Source organism: Denticeps clupeoides, chromosome 16 (genome assembly GCF_900700375.1).
Source record: "Denticeps clupeoides chromosome 16, fDenClu1.1, whole genome shotgun sequence".
NCBI classification, from domain to species: Eukaryota; Metazoa; Chordata; class Actinopteri; order Clupeiformes; family Denticipitidae; genus Denticeps; species Denticeps clupeoides.
In genome coordinates this window covers 9,057,523-9,078,338 of record NC_041722.1, presented here as the reverse complement: position 1 = coordinate 9,078,338, position 20,816 = coordinate 9,057,523, and the positions used below count along the sequence as shown (strand labels likewise).

Below are 20,816 nucleotides of genomic sequence, written 5' to 3'. Positions count from 1 at the left end.
GAGAGAGAGAGAGAGAGAGAGAGAGAGATGTCAAACAGATGCATGAGTAGATACACACAGGAATGTAGGACATAAATAAAGAGAGATGTCAGAGCAATATGAAACAACATCCGACATCACAAAGTACGAGACATCTGAGCAATACCATTATGTTCAAAACAATTTGAAGATCACATTATGTGTGAAACAGATATGGACTTTGTGCTTTATATTGAGTTTTGATTGGCTGCCTAGAATGCACTAGCACCTACGTAGGAAAATAATCTGCAATAAATTGAAAGATTAGCAGCTCTACAAAAGCTTCCATTTTTATACAAACCTAAAAACAGTCAAAAACTAAATTCCATCCCATAATAGTGTCTCGTTGGATCATTCTGTGCCTCCATGCCGCTTATTGAAATGATTACAAATTTTTACATTGCACCAATCATTTACGTGTATAAAATACCAAAGTACCGTTCACATGCGATGCTCTTTTATTTGCATATCCATACATGGCTACTGCATTAGATTCCCCCCGACTGAAACAGGCCTGTGAGTATACAGTATCTGGTTCCCTGCATCCCCATCATACACTGGTCATCATAATTCGCCCCGTGTTTGCACACAGACGGAGCTCGCCAGACAAATCATGTTAAGCGCTTGGCCACGCACCTCAATTGCCAGCAACGGAGAGCCGTTAGCGTGCAGCTAAAATGCTCTGAAGGGTTGGAAGGCTTGGCAACGGGTTTACGCTCTGAGCTGCGGATTATGCCAGTCATTAGGATCGAGCTCTTCACCGTGGTAACTTGTGCCGTACCAACGCTAATCTGTCCAAGAGCTGAGCTGTGCCAACACCTTGAGTAAAGCATCCGTAAACATGGAACAGTACATGGCCCCTTGCAGCAGGCCCATTCACGTTATGCTCAGCTGATATCACCTTATTGCACACAAATACATGCATATGGATATATGCAAATGAGACACAGATGAGTAATTTGATAGAGCAAGCAAGGGTTTTTTGATCAATTTTATTAAGAAAGGTGGCATTAATACAAAAATGCTGCATACCGGCAGATTTAGGCCCAAATTCTGAGTCCTAAAGCCATCGCCTCACATCTCTCAGCTTCAGCCCCGGAGTCCTACGGATCAAAGTGGCTCATCCTGCGACAGATACTTATCTCCAGCCAAATGACGGACCTATGCAGCCCCCATTGTGTGCAGAGATCAGGGGTTATTACAGCAGGGATAAGGCGTGACTCTGATCCCAATTCTTACCACTTAGCCCTCCCCAGTGTCCCAGTCTTGCCCAAAGGCCCTCTGCTCGGATTCTGTCCATCACCTGCAGGCCAGGATGCAGGACTGCTGGTGTTTGCACAACATGTTTCCTTCTAGATTATCAGATGGGATTCTCCAGGACAACAAGGCACAACAAAAAAGGATGAGATAAGCACCGTACTCCTTTAGGTGGTGTTTACTAAAGGCAAGGGTCTATTGCGAACTGATATTAAACACACAAACAGGACATTTTCTAACCATATAAAACTGATGAGAATTGTAATCAAGTGAAACTAAATAAAGCATTGATCATGCTGCACACCACAGCATCAGTAAGTTCAGCGCAGTGGAAAATTTGCAAAGAACAATCAATATGGTCAAGAAGGAGCTTGTTTGCAGAAAAAGTAAAACAAAAACACAAAGAGAACTATAACGGTGCATTTGCACATCTATAAACCCTTTTGGGTGCGGTGGGAAAACACAGTAATGGGAATTAAGTCTACACTACAAGGAAAGTTAGTCCCTTCAGAATTTTGTAATACACTTGCGTAATACGCAAGTGTCATGCTAGTTCTTGGTGTTCACACTGGAGGCAAATAATTTGCTCTCAGACTGAATACTGCTACTATCACAACCAGGCTCAGGCAGCAGGGCAATGGCACTCAACACAAAGATGGAGGAATGTTGGGGAAGCTGCGCTATTCCGGCATTTAATCCCAGCTAAAAGGCTAAATGAGTAATACAAAAAAAGAGTTTTGCAATGTTCACATGCTCCAGCAGAAACACACATTGGTTTGAGACACTGCCGTGGAATCAGGTACTTCAGGCTGTTGAAAATTCGACCTTCATCAGTATATTTGGCCACCAGTGCAGTGTGGATGGCAGCAGCTCATTCCAAAAGGCTTGGCAGATTTCAGTTTTAACACAGCCTGCTCTGCCAAGGGACCGATTGTGTCAAAGCACCAAATGAGCTTTAAGTACTTCAAATGGTGCTCAAGGGCCTCTTGAGAAGTACCTTAGGGGTGGCTTTGATTAAGAGGGTTACTTACATCAGCCCACAACGAACAAAACGCTCAGCTGATTATGGATTTAAAGCTCTCCGGCTAATAGCACATGTAATCATACGTGTCAGAGGCTACGGCTTCAAGCACCACCGTACAACAATAAAACCGCAATCAGATAAACATACACACGGCTACCATGGTTCAACTGAGCTCAAATCTGTTCAATCGTACAGGGTGCAAAAATAGATTAGGGATTTTCTCTTTGGATTGTGATCAGCTTTGTTTTGCTGTTAAATGCTTCCTGAATTAATAATCGATTATAGAATGAACCTGTCTGACTCCCAGAGTTGTTCTGTTAGGTTAGAACATGGTTTTATCTCCACCTACTGCATTGCCATTCATGAGCATAAACTAAGGGGTGTAGTAGGGGTATATAAAAAGGAGGGAAACGACAAAACTGACAGTTTGTACATTTTTAAATAGGTTTGATGCCTTTGGTAGTTTGCTTGCTGATTCTGAGAGGAACACCTACACGTGTAGAGGAAACAGAGGAATGGCTATAAAAATAATTGCCACGTGAAATTCTAGCCCTTCTTATAATGAACAAAAGCAGATGCGAATCTCCACCTTCCTCTTCTATTGTGATTCCATAAAGGCAGTAATTTGATGCTGATCCTCGGGCTTGACCTCCGTGTAAACCCTCCTGGATTCTGGAGGTTTTAGCCCTCAGCGCTGTTGCCCACAAGCCTCGGGCTCAGAACACGACTGCTAAGTCGTGGGTTCTAACGCCTTAAGTGCAAAGCCTCTGCATGCTGGAAAACAGGGTGTCGGATGAGGTGGAAGAGGTGCACGGGAAGTAGAAACACACAGTACACAATTTAATTGCTCGCCACTGTTAAATGCTGTACAGCGCACATGCACATGCGGTGGACCACATTTCCTCTTTTGGTTTTTAATTGGTGAAGGTCATCTGATTTCCTGGCCTGAGCCCATGTTCTGGAAGATAGATTCCTAACAGTTACAAATAAAAAAAAAATTCTCAACATGCAGGGAGCACATTTGCTTCCATGGTCACTGCAGGACACTGTCCTTTGAGGAAACATTTCTACCTTCATGGTCACAGTCTAGTCCAGGACGAGGATCCATGATAATTTGATAACATGATATGAACTTGAAAACAATTATAGCGCCAAATCCAGGTTAGACAACAAGTCGTTTTTTTTTAACCATCTCAGTTGAGGAACATGTTTCCAGTCTTCTGCACCACCTGTAAAATACCAACACAAAAGGAGACCATCTAGAGAGTCTGTGACAAAAAAGAAATGAAGCGGTTCGACAAGCTGCTCTGAAGAATTTCTTTGTCATCTGTGGTACAGAAAACGTGAAAATGAATGTTTTAACCTGGCAGTCCACTAATGAATGAATGATACCTTCACTAGATGTGCTTTACGAAGGCACTTGCACTTTCAACTCGCCATCAGCAAAAGCCATGCTCCTGAGGTGTTGATTAAATGTGCATTTAAAAGCCTCACACTTCAAGCTCTTGACTCGAGCCAACACTCAGGGGCGACGTGAGGGGAACGTTCCTGATTTTCGGCCCAGCCCCAGCAGCTCCGACTGCATGACTATCGCTATCATCATCCCCAGCAGCTCCGCCATGTCCACTGCACTCAGTGTCTCCAGGGGAGAGAGTGGAGGTCAAACAGAAGCTCTGCAGGGGAGTTGTGGCCTGGGTGCTTTGGTGTAAGGGGTGTGAGAGAGGAGCACCGGGCAGTGTGGGAGGTTGGGGGGGCTCTAGCCAGCCGGCCGGCTGCCATTACAGGCAGGGGCGAGGAGCGAGATCCTGCCCCAGGGTTACACAAGGCCCGAGGAGGGCAAGAGGCGCAGAGGACAAACACGTGTAAGTGCCGCTTTCACATCCGATAGGCCGGGCTGAGAGGCTGAGGCCGCATGCATTATGACAGCATAACTGGAGGAACATTTCCCTCCCCCTCACCGTACCCCTTTTTAAAGCCATTATGGTGAAGAACTTCTGGGAACCATATTCCCCAGTGGCCTTCAAGTGCTTCTCAAACAGGGTGGATTGCAGCTGACCAAACTGCTGGTGTGACTTTCATCACCGGATGAAAATCAAACAGCAACACAATGAATTAATAGGTGTCTGTAAAATATACGATTGGAGATGCATGATTGCCGATTGATGCAATTATAATGACATATAAAATAAAACTCTGTTTCCCATAATCCTCTCCAAGCTCTCAGTGACCTGGTTTTCTGTGCATGGTAGAATGAATAAAAGTGCTTTTTTCCCCTCAGAAATGGTTTATTCATGGATCTGTTGGTGGAGCCTGTAATGACTCTTAGCATGACACAGTGGCATTTACAATGTGCCAAGCATGGGCCTAGCTGCCTCTCCGCCCTCCCAAGCTCAGCCCCGCCCCCTTTTTACACATGCTGCTCAGCAGTGGGGTTCAGCCACAGTTGAAACCCATTACGTATGGCAGTCTTGAGGTCGGCGGCAGGTTACTGTGCCACCTCTGATACGCTGACACTGGAACGACACATCTCGATTGGGGTGTGTGTTTGTGTGAGTGTGTGTGCAGGGCAACACTCTTCTATTCGGTAACACTGGCTGGCAGGATGAGCTGAGGATGACTGGGGGTTCGGGTTAAATCACCCATAAGTAAAAGAAAATCCCAGAGCATTCGAGTGGTGCATGTAAAAAGAGGACAATGGTTTCCCTGATCAGTTGCATGAGGATGAGTCTTGATCAAGCAGCCGTTACTTCTAGCTGCTAAGGGGACGAGGTAGGGACAGTGGTCAGGGCGCGCTTTCTAGGGAAGAGCTGAAATTCAAAATGGCGAGTGTTTGTGTGTTCGCGATGCTTTTTTAGAGTGTCTGTCTGAGTGCTAATGAACTGAGAGTAATCCATCTCAGGTTGTTACACCACGGCACAAGAGGACAACACTTTTGAGGACAAAGGCAACCATACAGTTGTTGCCAACAGTAACCACTTTAAGAAGCCCAGGCATGCTGGACTTCACCACTCGTCTGCACTGAGTGATGTTTAGGGCAAATGTTTACCTCAAGGTTTTAAGACAAATTTTCTTTTCATACCTCTGAGAAGGTAAATGGTACAATGGCCACATTTGGCCATTAAAGCTTCATTAAACCCAGAACGTTAATTTGAGTTAAGGGATGTCTGCTTGTGATCATCTTGACTGTCTTGACTGCAATCTTATACACATAATAATCTGGACTGTCATTAACAGTCACTTTATTAGGGACATCATCCTCATGGGTATACTTGCTCAGTAGTAGTGGCCTAGCAGGGTAGTAGTCACTTATTGGCTAAGGAAGCAGACTGTGCACTTCACTTTCACTTCAGCTTAAAGGATGTATCCAAACTTTCCCATTCTCCAGCAATCATTCATTGTGTTTAAATTTGCACGCGTATGCAGGTCATGGGTCTGATCCCAGTTTTAACCAGTCCCAGAATATGCTACAGGAAAATCGGAACATATGTAATATAAGTAGTGAAAGTGAAGTGATTGTCACATGTGATACACAGCAGCACAGCACACGGTGCACACAGTGAAATTTGTCCTCTGCATTTAACTCATCACCCTGAGTGAGCAGTGGGCAGCCAGGACAGGCGCCCGGGGAGCAGTGTGTGGGGACGGTGCTTTGCTCAGTGGAAACCTCAGTGGCACCTTGGCAGATCAGGATTTGAACCGACAACCTTCTGATTACGGGGCCGCTTCCTTAACCGCTAGGCCACCACTGCCCTGGTATGATATGTGGTATGTGGTATGTGATATAAATTTGACCAAACGGGAGAGATTTTGATTATACCGGCATACTGTAGAAAAATCCGCTCCTCGCGAACATGACAGAGTCACATCACTTGTGTGAAACCACACCTACTTGCAGCACGAGGCATTAGTTGTCGGCGAGAGCACAGAGTGCATTGCAGGCTTTCTGCGTATCTTTAAAAAGTCCTAAATTCGAGTTTCCAAAAAAATAAAAATATCAATTAAAAATACTACAGACCCAATATATAAAATAAAACAAGCCTTGAATCTGTCAGTAATCTGCAGATAATGGTACCGATTGGGTACTGAAAGCGTGCTTGGAAATGACCAGGGGTGGTCCTAGCCTGTTTGGTTACCGGTGAAAAAGAAATTGTCATTATGATTTTTAAAATCACAAAATAAAATCTTGGAATCCTGGAGTGAATGCTTGATTAAATATGAACACGCATAGTGTTATTTAAATATTTTAATATAAACTTTACAGCTAAATACAGAAAATCCAAAAATTGCATACAATCACTCACATCTTACAAATACCCGGTATTTCACTAGCCTTATGGATGTGACAAAAAGCCCACTTTCAGTAGAATAGCCCAGATATTGTTTTATCTGGTATACGGTTATACTACATGTTGATGTATCTTCCTGCTGCAGTGCCTTTGCTATGAACACATGTTACCTTTTCAAAAACAGTTTCATTTAAATTAACAAATCAAATTATATACCACTATATGTAAATTCTACCATCTATGGTTAATCTTATATCACAATATGAATTTTATGTCATATTGCAAAGCCCTTAGCCAATGTCAACACTCCATTTTTTCATCACTCCAGAAATCACTCTCATTGCTGCCATTGCATGTTTTTATGTAATTAAGCTGAAGTCACTCATGCACAGGCAGATGGCATCGGGAACCAGGAAATATGCTGCTTCTTTTGGAGTACTCGAGGTAGCATAACATAACATAATGAAGATAGGGACTTTTCAAGCTTTCTAACTTGGGATATAAATACAAAAAAACATAATCAAAACTTGGATGCTGAAATCCAAACATTTCCGTTTCGGGCATTTAGTTGTGGAGCAGTGACATTGATGTGTTAGTGAGAGATTAATGCTGGATCACACAAGTCATGGCCACCAGTGGGGAAAAAAAAAAACACCCACCATCCTCTTATCAGAAAATGAGCAGTAATGAAGATCTGAAATCGCTTCTTTCCGGAGTATAGAAGATGTTTCTAATGAAGTGGTTTTTGGCTGCACCATTCTCTTCACCTAGTTTATATAACCCTATTTCTCGGCTGTGCCTAAAAGGCACGTGCTATTCAGGGACGGACTAGGTGGACAGAGTCTCCTTTAGGGTTTGGGGCATGTCAAACACAATGAGACGTCACACCTCAGCCACCTTGTCAGGAATTTTCTAGTTCATCTCAGTCCATAAGGACCCTCAAATTAATGTAGTTTCTCTGTGTTATAGATAGATATAAATATGACCGTAATGATGATAGCTTTGTGGTAGCTTTGCAGCGTCTTTGGGAAAGGCAGTCAGAGGTAAGGTGGTCTGAAGGTTAGTGGAGATGTTTTGGGATGGGGCGTTACTTCAGGTGCCTGGCTACTGTCAGAGTAGGTTTGTCTCACAGGAAACTACAAAACTAGAACAGCAATGTATTCCCCTCCCTTTATGGAAACAGCAAGTTCTTTTATCGAACGGAATAACAAACACCGCAAATTTTCAAATGCCCCGCCTTTGCAATCGCATTTAACAACTGGTTAAATGAACATGTATGAATGCATTCCCTTCAAACCCAGCAAGGGAGGCAAACTTTCTTCCTGTTATTGCTACAAAATGCCTCTTATGTATATTCATTGTCAACTTCATTTGCATTTTCCACTAAATGAATTGAGTTTTTTGACAAGGGTCAGGAATGATGCCAAGCAAAAAAAAAAAAAAAAGTTGTGGTGCTCTGGGGGGGGATTACAGTCCTGAGACATCTCCACAGGGGGTGCCGAATAGGGTCTGATTGCTGCAGGGCGGCCTGTTTTATATGGGGTGGGGTGGGTGGGGTGGTGACTGACCTGGCAAGATGAGAGCCATGTCTTTCAGAATTTCAGCTCAGCCATAAAATTTGTGTTTATGTAAAAAGAAGGTCTATGTTTATGAATGCAACAATACTGTTGTATTTTACAGCAATCAAACAAAAAAAAATGCTTATCTTTTAAAAGTGAAAAAAAAATTAATTACAAATTGAAGTGTTATATTGTGAAATAACAAGGGCCGCAGTACAGAGCGAGCAAATATACAATGAAGAAACAAGCTCCTCCTTTCAGGTTGAAGCCTTGCTGTGAACTTCAGTCTAGCGGACAAAAGAAGAGAGTAAGAAAGAGAAAGGGAAGAGGGAGGTGAAGAACAGGGAAAAAAAAAAAAAAAAACATGTGCTGGCTATAGCCTGAGCTGTGCAATTGAATTTCACACAATATGAGGCAGCAAATGACATGTAAATTATGAGCAGCGGACTGCTTGCTTTTCCCTGACAGAGTTAAATACTGGAGGTGTAAGTGAAATCATTAGGCTGCTCCAGAGGGCGGCGGGGAAAACAGCGGGGGCGCAAGGGTTTGGAGACTCTGAAAGGTCTTCCTTGAGCTCCACTGCACAGCCAGTGAGCAAGGTCTGGCCCTCACACACACACACACACACACCCATACACACCCGCGACCAGCTTCAAACCTTTTGGCCGCCACAATGAGAACGCGGCCTGCGATTGTGTTTGTCCACCTGGGTATAAAATGGACGTCGTGGCGCCGCTGCGCTGGCCTGCCGGGCGGCTGCCACGGCCTCCAAGGGGAGCGTCCATGAGTGGATGCACTTCATTACCCCCCTGATTCCCTCACCAATTACCCCTAAACAAATACACACAGCCTACTGGCAACAACAATGACATATAGCCTGAAAGGGAAGAAAGAGACGACCATTTTGGGAGCATTGATATATAAGTCCTTTTGGGTAATAACAGGGTGGAAAAGTGGGAGAAACAACAAGAGTGCAGAGCAGGATCTTAAAAAGGAAGAAAAATGGAGAAAACACCAATTTGGATGCGGAGCCAACTCAGAACAAAATTTTGACGCAACGCGTCAGGATATGACTGTTCAGAGCGAGAGTGCGGTTTGACTGCCCTAAATCTCAGAGCATTAAGAATACACTGTGTTCAGGTTTGAGCTACAACAATGCAGGAAACAAGATGAGCACCTTATATAAGAAGTTAGGGGAGAGCGATGGAAAAAGCAGGCAGGAGACGTACATTGGAGTGATCATTACAACTCCTTTTTTATGTCTAGTGTAGACCATTTAGTCCTTGAATTCAGGATCCACTGGGTAGACTATTAGATTAGAATCTATATCAGAGTTCTATTAGCACGATGACTCAAGCAAATATCATGATGTAAATTTGTGCTTCACTTTATTCTGAAGTAGCATTTAGAATCGCTTGAGCAGTGTTTTTTTAGTCTAATTTAAGGTAACATCACCAAATCCTCCATCATTTTTCATTTTAGAAGCTTTCTGAGAATAAGGACAATCGAGTCCATGAGCAATGAATGAGATAAAATGTTCATTCATTCCCTTTCATAACAAGGAAATTTTACCTCAAAAGTGAATGATTATAAGTGTGAATCGTTAAAGAAAAGTAGATATGTCCACTGACACAATATGGGTTCTTGATAGAAAATGAGCAGTGGGTCAAAAGCTTGATATTAATCAGATCTGGCAAATGTCCTCCAAATGCCCCCTCCAGCTCCTTTTGTCTTTTAAAGTCTGCAAGAAAAAGTTATTTTGAGTCCATAAATGTATGAAAGAGGCCGTCAACTTGCATACCACCAGGTCTTGTCACAACACACCTGCCCAAAGCCACACCCACATCACCTGAGTGGCAGCCACGCCCAAACAACGACACTGCCCCTCTCCAAATGTGCAACTGAACCTGCATAGTCACAAGCCCCAGGACATGATCACATGCAGGCACAGTGCCCATTTTATCGGGCACAGGCGCTGGGAGGCATCTCCTGTGTGTGTACTCAAGTCAAGGTGACAGATACAGCCCGACTGGAATGGGCTCGTCTAAATTCCTCCACCTCTGAAGAGCTAATGGCTGATCGGTGTAGTCGTTACCAATAGGGCATCTGATGCATAGTCAGCATTCCTGCCATCCTTGGCAGGGTGCGTTTGGTTTGGAATGGGTGTTTTCTTCCTCTTACCCTACCCAAGCAGCACCTGGGCTCTGAACCTGCTCCTACTCAGTTCCCACGGGCTAGTGAGGCACACACACGCAAACACGGCTAAGCCCGCTGTGAAAAACCGCCATTCCACGGAGATTCACATGGACACATTTCTTAAGAAGCAAAGTGCTTTGCATACTGGCTTGAACTCCATCTCGTTATGTAGCGTGTGAGAAGGAGTGTCATGCATGAAGAATGTAAGGAACATGTGGGTGCAATATCCTTAGGGGACAAAAATGCCGGCAAAGCATATCAACAAAAACAATAATGAATACCATCAACACCTAAAAACCTATTACATGAAAGTTTGGCATGAGCAGGACTTGAAAAAGGAAAGGCAACACACTCGCCTGCAAACCAGAAGACCACAAACCCCATTTACAGCCATTGTGTGCCTAAACAAGACACTTAACCCTGAGTGTCTGCAGGGGGACTGTCCCTGTAAGTCATTCTGGATAAGGGTGTCTGCTAAATGCCATAAATGTAAATGTAACATTATAAAATGGGCATGGCACAAGTACACACCTTGCAAAGTCGACATACGTTTTTTAAATTAAATTAAATTATCCATCATTCAAAACAAAGAAAACATTAAAAAGTTAATGCCTGTGTCTCTCCCCTGACCCTTCTGTGACCCTTCTGTGTGCTGGATGCTGCACTGCTTGACAAGTCTCACTTCTCCCAGCTACGGAGGGATTAACCCTGACAACGCTACAACTCCAGGGCGAACAGGATAGCCTGAGCTACTCCCAGCATTACTGAACCCATGGCATGCAAGATTATATCAGCCCTGAGAACCTGCCGCTGAAGTCAGCATTCTGCTACAGAACACCAGCACCGAGGTTCACGGGTGTGCATTTAAGTTGAAATGTCAAAGTTTTGAAGAGTCAATAGCTGCATGGCATGTGGTGGTTTGACAGCCAATAAATATCAAGTAAGTTCAACTGATATGGGTTTCAAATCAGGCGGTTACAGTTACGATTCCCAATATAATACAATAGAGAGACAATAGAGGGTCTTTCAAGTCTTTTCATTTTAATACTAATGTGTTACATTTCCATTTAACAGGATTTAATAATACTATTTATTTCTACAATATAATAATATAACAATATAAAAACCCCCAACCATTTCATTTCTCCATAGAATTATATATTTTTAAATATTGATTATATGATTCTCAAATGTATACTTAATTGTGTTGTATATTTATCCCTGTCTAACATATTAATATTTTAAACTATAAATTCAAAGCCTAAGTAAAGTTGTCACCTCAGCTGTATAGAGGAAAAAAAATATATACATAAAACATGTAGTTAATGGACTACTTTTTTACATGGAGAAATCTGTAGGTTCGGTAGTATATGCGGATTGATATGCCCTTTTTGTGTCTCTCTTTAATGTGTACATAAATAAACTATGTACTATAAATAACTACTGTTTGTGTCCACTCTGGATTATTAACGTTGCAAAGACAGAATCTACATATGTACATGTATAAATAATACAGTATATATAAATGAATATAAATATAAACTAAAAAAATAGACGATAAATACGCTCCATAAACTAAACTACTATACACACACACACACACATTATACTAATTTCATCTGAAATTATGTGAGAGTTTATGATACTAAAATCAGATTTCTAATTTAACAACTGATAGTATACAAAGAGCAGCTCAAGTGGGTGTAGAAAAATGGAGCCAAAAACACTGATCTGCTATCCCCGCCTAACCCATAAGGCTTCATTAACATGCTAAACCCGGCTAGCATGCTTAATTGATTGCTGGCCCACAAGGAGCAATCACCCTTGAACTTCAGAAGAGAACAGACGTCCCAGGGTGGCAATGCATTTGGTGGCGAAAACGATTAATTTGTCCGCCGCCAAAAATGACTAAATTAAACACAGATAGTTCGCTTGTTCCTGGCAGGTTTTTGTGTTTTGAAAAAACATCCTCTTCTGAGAGCTTTCAAAGGGAAATTAATTATTTCAGATACATGCCGTCCTTTTATGAGCCGGAGGCTTATTTGCATTGAGGAAAATTCAGCAGAAGTAATTGATGCACAATCAAAATACTGGCAACTGAATGAACCCAATTTTCATTCCAAATTTCCTCCTGTTCCCCCAGGAAGAAGTGTATCAGACAAGAGTGGTAGGACTGGAGGGAAAAAGAGGGAAAAAGAAAGAAAAAAGTAGGCTAACACGAATGGCCAATATTACAATGAAATAAAGACAATGGCAGACAGCCGGGACGTTTGAACGATGGACCTTGTTGACACGGTCTGGGGACCAAGGCGATGAAAAATAAATAGTATGGCAGCCTGACAGTTGACGTCTTCATCTAAATGTAAGAATTTACATTCCAATTAGGGTGAATTTACATCTTAATCAGGGTCTGGTATTCACTTTATTTCGCAGAGCGGTGCCAGTAATAAAACCAGGCACCACTGTGCTTCTTCAGCTGGAAACTAAGTGTATGATGATATGATAAATATTTGGAATTTCATTCTCTGAACACTGGCACTGGGATGTGGCTCGACAGAAATAATAAAAAAAAAAACATTCCTAGTCATCCACTGTGATGATAGTAGGACTGATGTTCCACCACATATACCATACAATTAGACTAGTTACATAAATCTGATCAGAAGTTAGAACTAGTTAGATATGTAGTTAGAACTAGTTCATTTGAATTTTTAATTGAATTGAGATGTGCTAAAATTCCCCTTTTTTTTTATTTTGCCAGACGTTTTAGACAGTTTTCTCTTGTGGTCTCCAACATCACACTCATCCCAATTGTATAAAAGGCATAGCTGCTATGATATTCCTTAAAATGTTGTGTAAAAAGCAGAGGCAGGAAAGGGCTGACTTCTGACTGGTTGTCATTAATCATAAGCATCAAAATCCCCATAAAACTGGAATAACATGGACAGAACACCCAAGACAAGGCACACAACCAGATGAGACAAGCTGTTCTGCTGTAGAGGGCAGGTCCTCAGGGTTGCTCTTTCCTGTGGTGAAGGTGGCTTTAATTTCTTAATTTACATTCAAATAAAACAAAATATGACAATAGTGTCTGTACCTGCATTCTGTTAAAGAACACAATTTAAACACAATTTCTCATTTTATGAAAGTTTTTTTTAGGACTCGCTGTTTCGGTGTGTGTAACTTTAAAAGCTAATGAGGAGGAGAGAGGCGGGACAAGGAGGAGAGCAGCCTACAGAAGTACACAGGCAACACTTACTGTTTGGTGTAAACAGGAAGTCGTGTCACGATTTTTCCCGAAAAAATGAAATGAACCCACTGGTTGCACATAATGGAACTACAAAAAATACATTTGTGATCATTTTTACATCCAATCACCGAGCAAATGCAATTCTTTGCACCTTTTCAAGCCATGATGGTCGGTGGAGCTAATTTTTTAGGAGAGGGGTGGGAAATTCTTTGCGGACAAAGCATGAGAAAGGGGAGGTAACCTTTCCCCCTATGATGTCATAAGCGGGCAAATTCCAGATCCGACTGTCTGAGCTGCCGCTCTCTCAACTGCGAAGCAGAATTATCAAAGATCTATTTATACATATCGGCATTTCTCTACACTGCAGGACCATAGACAGGCTAAGGGAACTCGTATTAATGTTAAATTATCTCACAAAGTGCAATTTTCATAATAGGGGGCCTTTACATATTTTTTTTCATTTTATTGGATTAATAACAAATCTTAATAAATGCCAACGTAAATATGCAATAGGCCAATAAATCAGTATCTGTGAACCAATTTGAATGTTTGGTTGGTCTTAATTAATTTGTAGCTTCTGCCTGTGACACCAAACTGGATGAACCTCAGCCAGGTTCAGTAGCCCTAACCACCATGCCACACACCATAAATGTTTATTATTACTACAACTACTACTACTAGACTATGTGGTGGTGGAGGAGAGATCCACTTCCTCCATAGCCACAAATCTGTGCCTCTTTAAAAAAAGAAGAAAAGTTTTAAAAATCTGCTGTTTACTTAAATCACATAACTCAATAAGAAGAGAGCAAATCACAGAATGAAGCAAAACACTGCAATGCAAAGCAGTTAATCAACTGGAATACTTCCAATGGCAAAGCGCTATGGTTAAATGAGGCATACGTCATATAACAGATCCCTTTTATCACCTTCTCAAAAGCCCTCCACTCTCATTTAGCTTCCTCTGCACTGTACTTCATTACTATTAATTAAGGAATGTCAGATTATTGTGGCATCTCTGTTATGGCACACACAGAAGGGATTGTTTCAGGACATGGGCAAATGGGACAAAAATGGGATGCCAAAGGTGCCCTGATGTGGGATACGTGTTTGAAAGCTGACTCTCTGGACAAGCGCATAAATCTGAATGAAGAACTCATTGTGTGTTGGTAGTGTTGGAGCATATCCTGTAAATTTGTTTAGGTTTATTCTAAATATGAAAACCTTTTGTCCATACTGGGAAGTGTGCCATCCGGAATATCTCGGATATTAGGACCTAGGATTAGGATGCAGGTTGAGAATTATAATAACAGATGCCCAACACATAAGACTAATGACAAGATAATACTAAAGCAATTGAAAGCACATGCACACAACTGTAGTGCACAAGAAAAATGCTATCATCTTGAGGAGGGGACAAGTAGGAGCTGAGCATGGGCTCTTGGGAGTGTGGTTAGTACAGTAAAAAGCTCACCGTAAACACACAGGGTCAGCCGAGAGAGGGTGGGTGTAGAAAAAGAGAGAGAGACAGAGAGCTCCACTTTGGTCCCTCCCTGCTTTCATATTCACGGCTGCACTCCTCACCACCTCGCACGCAACCCTGCATCTTACAGACAATTTCACCAGGCACTCACCCACGCGTGCACACACACACACACACACACACACACACACACACAGGTTCCTGAGGTAATATACACTATATTCATGCCGCTCAATAGGTACTATGTATTAGCTTGAACCTTTACATAAACAAGTGCATTGCCCACATGATAATGTTTTGTTTTAAACGACTTTATCATTTTACTTTTTGCTGTCTTTGTTTATGATACCCAGGGAAAAAAATGGACACTTAAACAATTAAATATTCTTGTGCTTTTGATAAAAACATGTAGAGATGTTTTTAATCAATATTATCCTATTAGCAAAATTATCCTATTAGCAGATTTAGTTCTCAAACTGATTTCACGCATAATGGATCTAGAAAATACCATGCACATGGCCCATCAAATGTTGTTTTTGAGACTGTAAATTCAGTAAGATTTCTGAAAAAAACATACTGAGTAATGTTACTGCTTTTCTGAGGTGCATTGTAACTGTGTGTGTGTGTGTGTGTGCTGAAGGAGGGGGGGGGGTATCTCTGCAGACTGCAGGCACGCTAGGGAGAGGTGGGCTGTCGTTGGACATTAGCGTCACCGCCTCAGAGATGTGAGGAAGAGGAGCAGGTGGGGCGGGGGAGGGGTCCCGCGTTGTGTATTAGTAGGCGTGATGGATAAGTTTATGTGCAGCCCCCTGAACGGTCTCATGGGAGAATGTGGCACGCAAACGAGCACCACCTTTGCTAAAGGTTAATGTCAAAGGGCCCTGTGCGCTCAGAAACACATGCACAGACACACAGGATGTTTAGCATCGAGAGGCTACAGCCCGCCGAAAGGTACGGCATGAGGGGGCGGGCTGTATTCGCAGGATGCTTCGGGACGGCGGTTTCAACAGGAAAGCTCACGTTGACAGCGGCTCTGTTTAATCTTTTAGAGGGAAGCAGAGGAGATGGGGGAACGAATGCAAATAAGGTCCATTAGTGTCACCTCTGCACCTACGTGCAGTCAAACAAACACGGGCCTGCCTGTCCACACAACACACACCCAGCCTATCCGCGAGTACTGCGGCTTAATCATTTATGTGCATAACACTAGTATAATGGGATGAAATGAAGTACTCTACGCTCTAACTCTCAGACTAGGAGTGCACATTTATATTCAGTTTATTATTCATACAGGCCCTGCCTGCCTTCTTTAATTATTAAGCTGACATACATGGGTTAACATTTGTAAATATACCACACAGTTTGCTGTTTGCATAAAACTAGACTTTCTTTGCACTAAGAAATAACCAATGAGAGTTCTTGGGTTCGTCACTATTGTTTTTCCCTTTTGTTTTACGTTTTTTTGTGGATGAGGACTGGAAATTCGCAACCCCTCCAACCCCCCTTCCCCGCACCCCATCCTAAAGCCCCTGTCTCTCACCATTACCACTCCTCATTAGCCACGATGGGAAAGTTTGTCTAGGGCCAAATATCAGCCATCAGTCCCTAGTTCACAGAGTGAGGTTACAAAACCTCGGACAAAGCTGTGGGCGGGGCTTGCTCACCCCCAGAACTCCCTTTGAAGTGGACGCTCCTTCCCCCTCCCGGCTCATGAATAATCTATTAACTGCAATTAAAGTGCATTCTTCATTCATCAAAATACACTTGCCGTGACCCCAATCACCACTGTCTTTTCACTGGCCAGCTGGGAGTATGAAAATGGTCATAAAATTCATGGACTTAACACAAAAATACACCATCTGACGGGCAGTTAGTTGTTGAGTTGCCAGGACTTTGGGTAGAACCCTCATCTGCAACTTCCGAGCTGAAAATGGAAAACTATAACAAAAGCAGCGAAATGTGAAACCCCACCCCATCCGCTTCTCCAGCTCTCTAATGAGCCTGAGGTTAAGACAAAGTGCAAATGAAGAACAGATAAATTATTTATTGCCTGCATAATCATAATATCTGTTTTTAAAAACGCTCGCTGCATGCACCGAACTGCAAGCTGCAATTAGTACGCTGTATACTCACATTTTAACCCCATTTTCATAACCAGCATTACGTACAGATATACAACATATTATTATATATTTGTATGTTTCTATCCGTGTGTGTTTTATCGACTGATAAATAAAAAAAAATACATATGCAAATATGAAATTAGTATAAAAAAACAACAACAAAAAAAACATTATATATAGATGCTTTCTAAAAAGGTTTCTGATGAGCCGCTTTAAATTCATGGCCGCTGGAGACTTTTGAAGGCTATTTAAACTTCCTCCTGCCGCAGCGGTTCTCCCGTCTTTCAAAGAGCCGTGAAAGTGTGGGAAAGTTATTTTTAGCACAGATGCCAGGACACACAAAGCAGCTAAAGGAGCGCTGAGCGCTCAGCTCCTTCTCTGGATCAAAATTCCACCTTTGAACTGGTATGCCCCTCGGCCCAGCTCAGGTAAAGGAGAGGCAGGGGAGGGCTGCCGAGACTCACGGTCACAGAGGTCATGCAGGGAACAGAGAGGTCTCTTTGGGGCGCATGAGCGACTTCTGCTGATATTCACATCTACACCAGTGACATGCACGTCTTTTCCGGCAAGAATAAAATTGGACACCAAGAGAGTTGCTTGTAGGACTAACAAATAACAAAATTCTGCTCGTGGTGTCACCACAATGAAAACAGCCATTTAGCATGAGCTCAGCAGAGGCGCTTATGTCAGGAGCATTATCCAAATACATACATCTGCTGTCTAGTGCCATACCGCCAACCAGCAGCAGCAACCCCGGCCATGGCACTAGAGCCAGGCAGAGAGCGAATGCGGCTGATGCGGCCCGAGTGGCCAGTGCTTATTTAATTCAGGCTGAACGGTACCCACGCTCCGCGGAACACCCCTCCGTAATGGCTGCTGAAACATGGCCTGGCCCTCTGCCGAGTTCAGAGCTAACCGATTTAACAGCTAGACTGTACCACGTCAATAGGGATCGGGATGGCGGCTGTTGTGTTTCGCTTCTCCGATTTCATTTTTAGTATTAAAACAAGTAGTATGTCCATGTGCATTGATGATGGACCAATGGTGCCCTTCACCTGCATTTGCACGATACTGAAGAATATCAAAAACTCTTCCAAGGACACTAAACAGTCCACGTTCAAACACAGGAAGAGAAAATGGAAGCAACAAGCAGATTTGAGACCTTTCTTTTTCCATCTACCTTTGCAGGCAACTAGAACAAGCATATACAGTTGAGGCCAAAATTATTACCCCCCCTTATGAAATTAGGCAACATTTTTTATTTCTCCATGAAAGTGTCCATTAAAAACAAGTGTCTGCTATTTTGGAAACAAATACTCTATAAATAACAATTTTAAATAGGATCATTTATTGATCTAGTTGAAAACACAATTATTAGCCTTTCTGAGCCACAACTGACACCAATGTCTTTGACTAGTTCTACTAGGTTGGTACAGGTCTCCTGAGGTATTTTGTCCCATTTCTTGCATGGTTTCCAAGCATGGACATTCGCTTTGAACCCCCGCCACAGATTCTCAACAGGATCGAGGTCTGGCCTCTGTGCAGGCCGCTCCAGAATTATGATTTTGGTATCTTTGAGGAACTGTGGGACTAATTTCGATATATGCTTTTGGTCATTGTCTTGTTTGAAGACCCAGTGATGACCTAAGCCTTGACTACGAGCAGATTTTTACAAATTCTGCCTCAAAATGTCAACATATTTTTCTTTTTTTATGATGACATGCACCTGAACAAGGCTCGCTGTGCTTGAGGTTGCAAAACAGGCCCACATGTTTAACCATGGGAATTGTGTTCCTAGGGTTGAAGGTCCCTTTCTTGAGGTTGAGGTTGAAGTTTATTGTCATATGTACAAAGTACAGTGTACAGAGCAAAATGAAATTCTTACTTGAAAACCTCTCCCATTGGGCTCAGAACACTTCCCTGCAGCGTTCCAGTGTTGAGGATCATCGTGGTGGAGGTGTTTTTGCTGATCCTCACATGCTGCGGTCTGTTGGTGAGAATAGTTCTTCACCAAACATAAGCGACATCCATGTTCCCAACATCCATGTTCCCTGAAGTCCAGGACAAAAAGAGCCCTCAGAACTGTGTTCCTTGAAGCTTTGATACCAGGTTAGCAATAATGTTCTTGGCAGATGCCCGGGCTCCTTGCTGACATCTCTGACTATTTTCCTGTCCAGAGTTCTCAAAATCTTGTGCTTATGGCCACGGCCAAGTTAGTTTTTCACAGAATTCGTCTCTTGGATTTTGTACTTGGAAATTATGCATGTACAGCAGTTCTAGACACTGTGCTTTCCCAGTAACAGTCGTCCCTCTCATGTGTTCAAGTGTCCTGTTCCTGAGTCGTTTTATGCTGATTGAATGTGGTTAGGAAGCCAATAGACTGCATGTTTTTTCAAAGCTGATTGGTTAATTACTGTAGGTCACATAGGCCTAACATTTTTGACCACCGCCATTTTTTTTTTTTTACAATATTTGATATATTGCAAAATCTAACAAAAGATACTAAATAGAACTGAGTCATGTTTTATTGTATCAAGTTTCATTAAATCTGCAAACATAATTCCTGAGGTGAAGAATATTCCTTTGGTAGAATAACTATTTCACTACTGGAACTAGAACTGAACTGGAAAAAAGCGATGGTAAAAAAGAGGATCAAGCGTTTCAGTGCTGTTTGGTATGGTGCATTGCACCAAGAGACCCATTTTCAAATGGAGCATATTTGCTAGTGTCACATCAACTATGTCTATGTCTAACTATATTTACAGAACCAAACACATAAAATCAAGAACTACCTGACAAAAGTAATCTAGTAAGCAATATCTCTGACAGTTGGACAGGAGGGAATAATCACCATTAACCATTCAAATATTTTTTGTTTATTACATCTGTCAAACCAGAATCAAAGTTTAAAATGGAAGGAGCCAATAGCAATCACTCTCACACACCCTACTTCCTCAGTCTCAACATGCAAAGCAGCACAAAAAGTGTTGCCAGGTATGTGGGCTGGTTGTTTCAGCCCAGAATAGTCCAAAAAAACAAAACAAAAACAAAAAGAACACAAAACTGTCAAAACTAATTAAAATAATTTAGCACGCCAGGCAATTTTTCACAAAATATCAAATTCTAACCTGACCAATCAGTCATCACAGAGGTCCTGTCTCCGCCGCTTCTCCTGTGTTTCCCTTAATTTTATTTGGTTTTACTATCACTTTTCAATGCTTTCATCCAACATACAGCACAATCAAAATATGCCTCAAAGGGTTAAACCTCAATTTTGGCTAGCCTGAATGCTTAAGGGATTTCTCCTCATTTCACTTTTTGACAGACAGGTCCAAATTTCATGGGTCCATGCCCAACTTTGTCAACAAACAACAGATTTGGCCACAGAAAGCTAGCGACTGCGGTACAGAGCCAGTGATCCCTGAAGATCCCTATATCCTGTGTGAGTGACCTTTCACGTGGTCTATAAGGCTACCTAGCTCTGTCTTCGGGGCCATGCACGCACCAACAGGTGAATTACGGACCAGGTTTCCACTCGGTTTCACGTTTAACCTTCGACCTTTCCTCTCAGGGGCACAGTCATTTGCCTGCTTACTTCTGACATGCACACGTCATGTCACTCA

The 20,816-nt window shown here is 42.4% G+C and overlaps 1 protein-coding gene across 2 annotated transcripts in view; it reads right to left on the bottom strand.

Moving 5' to 3' along the window:
• Positions 1-20,816, bottom strand: part of elp4 (elongator acetyltransferase complex subunit 4) — a 45,670-nt gene that overhangs the window by 495 nt on the left and 24,359 nt on the right. Inside the window, exon 10 of one of the 2 annotated variants that reach the window (XR_003742748.1) lies at positions 19,079-19,244. The exons of the other annotated variant lie outside the window; for it this stretch is intronic. The gene's annotated coding sequence lies outside the window, so the exon portion shown is untranslated. The remainder of the gene's footprint in view (positions 1-19,078; positions 19,245-20,816) is intronic. 2 annotated transcript variants of the gene reach the window in all.